Source organism: Myotis davidii, unplaced genomic scaffold (genome assembly GCF_000327345.1).
Source record: "Myotis davidii unplaced genomic scaffold, ASM32734v1 scaffold1094, whole genome shotgun sequence".
NCBI classification, from domain to species: domain Eukaryota; kingdom Metazoa; phylum Chordata; class Mammalia; order Chiroptera; family Vespertilionidae; genus Myotis; species Myotis davidii.
The window spans coordinates 393,173-397,374 of NW_006285318.1; the positions used below are offsets into that span (position 1 = coordinate 393,173).

The 4,202-nt window shown below is 43.4% G+C and overlaps 1 pseudogene; it reads left to right on the forward strand.

Annotated features, from left to right (window-relative positions):
• Positions 1–221: 221 nt before the first annotated feature.
• LOC107181888 lies at positions 222–959 on the forward strand (annotated as a pseudogene).
• Positions 960–4,202: the final 3,243 nt, after the last annotated feature.

Below are 4,202 nucleotides of genomic sequence, written 5' to 3' on the forward strand. Positions count from 1 at the left end.
TGATGAGAGAGAATCATTGATCTGCTGTCTCCCGCACGTCCTCCGCTTGGGAATCGAGCCCGCAACCTGGGCATGTGCCCTGATCGGGAATCGAACTGTGACTTCCTGGTTCATAGGTAGATGCTCAATCATGGAGCCACATCAACCAGGCTGTTTTTCATTTTGTAGTTGAATTATGAGTTCTATTATATTCTGGATACTAGACCCTTATAAGATTTGCAATGACGTTCTCCTATTCTGTGAGTTGTCTTTTCACTTTGATGCACAGAAGTTTTACATTTTTATGAAATCCAATTTATCTGTTTTTTTTTCTTTTGTTGACTGTACTTTTGATGTCATACTTAGGAACTCACTGTCACTCTTTGCCACACTTACTGTGAGGATAAAGACCCTTCTCAGCAATCAAACTGTCAACATCCCAGAAAATGTTGACATCTCTCTGAAGGGGCGCACAGTTATTGTGAAGGGCCTCAGAGGCACCCTGTGGAGGGGTTTCAATCAAATCAATGTGGAACTCAGTCTCCTTGGAAAGAAAAAAGAGGCTCTGGGTTGACAAATGGTGGAGATATAGAAAGGAACTGGCCACCGTTTTCACTATCTGCTGTCATGTACAGAACATGATTAAGGGTGTTACACTGAGCTTCTGTTACAAGATGAGGTCTGTGTACACTCACTTCCCCGTAAATGTCGTTATTCAGGAGAATGGTTCTCTTGTTGGAAACAGAAATTTCTTGGGTGAAAAATACATCCACAGGGTTCGGATGAGGTCAGGTGTTGTTTGTTCAGTATCTCAAGCCCAGAAAGATTAGTTGATTCTTGAAGGAAACAACATTGAACTTGTATCAAATTCAGCTGCTTTGATTCAGCGAGCCACCGCAGTTAAAAGCAAAGATATCAGAAAAATTTTGGTTGGTATCTATGTTTCTGAAAAAGGCACAGTTCAGTAGGCTGATGAATAAGATCTAAGTTGTCCAGCTATAGAAATTGCAAGATTCCAAATGATTCCTCAGACTTATTTTTTTTTTCAAATTTTATTTTTTATTACAAAGGGTATTACATATGTGTCCATTTTTTTCCCCGCCCTAGACAGTCCCCTAGCCTCCCCTATTCCCCAGTGTCTTATGTCCATTGGTTAGGCTTTCCTCAGACTTATTTGCAATATTATATTTATTGAATTCATTGGGGTGACACTGGTTAACAGGTCCCAGGTGCACAATTGTACAATATATCATTTGTACAACATACTGTGTGTTCACTACTCCAAGTCAAGTTTCTGTCCATCACCATTTATCTCCCCTATACAGTGGGGCCTTGACTTACGAGTGTCCCGACTAACGGGGTTTTTGAGATACGAGCCGTCTCTCGGCCGATTTTTTGCTTTGAGTTGCGAGCTAAAATTCGGGTTACGAGCCAGCTTCAGATACCCCACCGCTAGTTGGTGCAGCGAACGTCACAGTGAACACCACAACATCAGCCCAGCATCACGTGTCTCACTCGTTCACTTTATGATTTGACATACAAGTAATTTGAGTTACAAGCTCCGTCACGGAATGAATTAAACTCGTAAGTCAAGGCCCCACTGTACTCTTTTTCACCTCCCTCTACTCCCTTCCCCTGGCAATCACCACACTGTTGTCCCTGTCCATAAGTTTTTTCTCTTTCTTTTCTTTTTTTTTTGTTTTGGTGATATTTTAAAGATGAACCCTAGCCAGTTTGGCTCAGTGGATAGAGCATCGGCCTGTGGACCGAAAGGCCCCAGGCTCAATTACAGTCAAGGGCACATGTCCAGGTTGCAGGCTCGATCCCCAGTGTGGGGATGGGCAGGAGGCAGCTGATCCATGATTTTCTCTCATCACTGATGTTTCTCTCTCTCTCCCTCTTCCTTCCTCTCTGAAATCAATAAAAATATATTAAAAAAATAAAGATGAAAAAAAAGCCATGTATTGATTTGGAGGAAAAGAAAAAAAAGAATTCATTGTCAAGGTCATGAAGATTTACTGGAGCCTCTTCTTGCGGTGGCCTCAGCTCATGGCTCTTGGTATCTTGGAAAAGCTCCACTTTGAGATGAACATTTTTACGACTCATCTTCACTTTTTGGCCCCATTTCCATCCCATCCCCAAGCCCTAATGGAAAGAAGGCCATTACACTGCCCAGGATCCTTCCCTGTGTGCCCAATTGCCAAGTGACCAAGTCAACCCATGCCTAGGAATTCTCCCCTCCCCGTGGCCAACATTTTGTATTTCCATCAATCGTGTTGCTACCTCTGGCTGTAGAAGAGCAGCAGTGAATTAACTTGGTTGAAGGTGTTTGGTACCTACCACCCAGTAGTAGAGTGAAATTAAAATTATCTCCAAATCTTCAAGAATTCAGAACATTGATCTTTCAGCAAATTAGCTTTCATCAGTTGGGTTGTAGGTGAGTTGATGGTTTGGTGAATTGGCCATTTAGTCTATTGGATTTTTTTCAAGAAAGTGCTATCTTTTGATAATAAAGAAGAAATAAGAATAGAGACGTAGATCTGGTTATTTTTGCCAAAAGAAACACCGGAAGGATAAACCGTAGATGAATGTAATTGTTCACCCTAAGGCGAGGTTGGACATCTGAGAACTCTGAAAGCAGCTAGAGTTCACAGGAAAGGGCAGAGTACTATGGAGGATGGAGCTGCACAGAGAAAGTGTTCCCTTCAAGTCTTCAAGCAGTAGGGATCAGCACATATATGTAAGAAAACTGCCAGAGGCCAGGGAAAGACCACTGAAAAGGATCAGAAGGAACAATACACAGAGGCAGGAAAAGTTCATCCCCAACATCTGCCTGAGTGGGAAAATCAATTAACACACGAGGCACTGAATAAGGATCACAGGAGGGTATTGCTTCAGTACCAAATTAGCTCTAGACTATCAGTCAAATTAGCCCTGGGCTAAAGGTTATTCGGGCCAGCCCTAAAAAACTTAAATGCAAGCCTCAACAGTATCAAATTGATTAACTGTGTCCCAGAACAAATTTTTAAAAATATATTTTTATTGATTTCAGAGAGAGGAAGGGAGAGACAGAAACATCAATGATGAGAGAGAAAATCATCAATCTCCCCCACCCCCTACCGGGGATCGAGCCCATAAGCCGGGCAGGTGTCCTGACCTGGTGCATGGGACGATGCTCAATCAACTGATCCACATTGGCCAAGCACCCCAATTTTTTAAGTACAAAAAAATTCAGCACTCAACAAGGTAAAATATACAATATCTGGCATGCAATAAAATATTATCAGGTATGACAAGAAGCAGGAGACTACAACCCACATAGTGAAAAATAATCCATAGAAAATGACCCAGATGATCAATCCAATAGACAAAGAACGTCAAAACAGCTTTATGTTCAAGAAGGTGGAGGAAAGCATGAGCATGACTGACATATGGCGCCCAAGGAAGACCCTTCTCTGCCCCCACCCCACCCTCTGCTCCTGGACTCAGAGCTGAGATCCAGTCCTTGTTCAAGAAATTATGGTCGTGACTCATTGAATGGTGGAACTGGCTGGAAATCTGCTTCCTGGAACCTGCCAGAAATCCACCATCTAGGGTGCCAAAGAAAGTTGTTCATGGGAAGGTGAGTCATCAGAGGCACTCTGCTACAAAGCTATATGTGAGGGAGGGTGTCAGGGGAAGTTGCTGGCCACTGGGTGCTGCTGGCTGCCTTGCACAGCAAAAAACGGGAAAATGGAGAAGCTGGGAGTGCTTCGCTGTCTGATGGGAGATTCCAGGGAGAAGCTGCTGTCCACTGGGTGCTGGTGGTCACCTCGCACTGCAGGAGCAAGGCACCGGAGAACCTGTGATGCTTCAGGGCGCTGGTGCTGGAGAAAGCTGTGTATGCTGCAGCAACCTGCTGAGTGGGCCCACCAGAAGCAGGAAGCAAAACCGTTTTCCTTCTTGCAATGTCTTTCCAGTGCCCTCTACTGGCAAGCCTTCAGTACCAGCTGGTAAAGGAAAAACATTTAAACAGACCAGAGCCATTTTCACAGAACAGGCATAAAAGATGAATTTGAAGCCAAGAGACAAAAATCAATAAGTGGAACAGTCCACCCGTTTGATTACTCAGCTTCCATATGCACCCTTCCACACGTATTTGAGTTCTCCTACAACAAACAATTCTACAATATATATCTAACAAGATATAGCTACCCTTCTCACAAGAGAGGAAGTTTCACTCT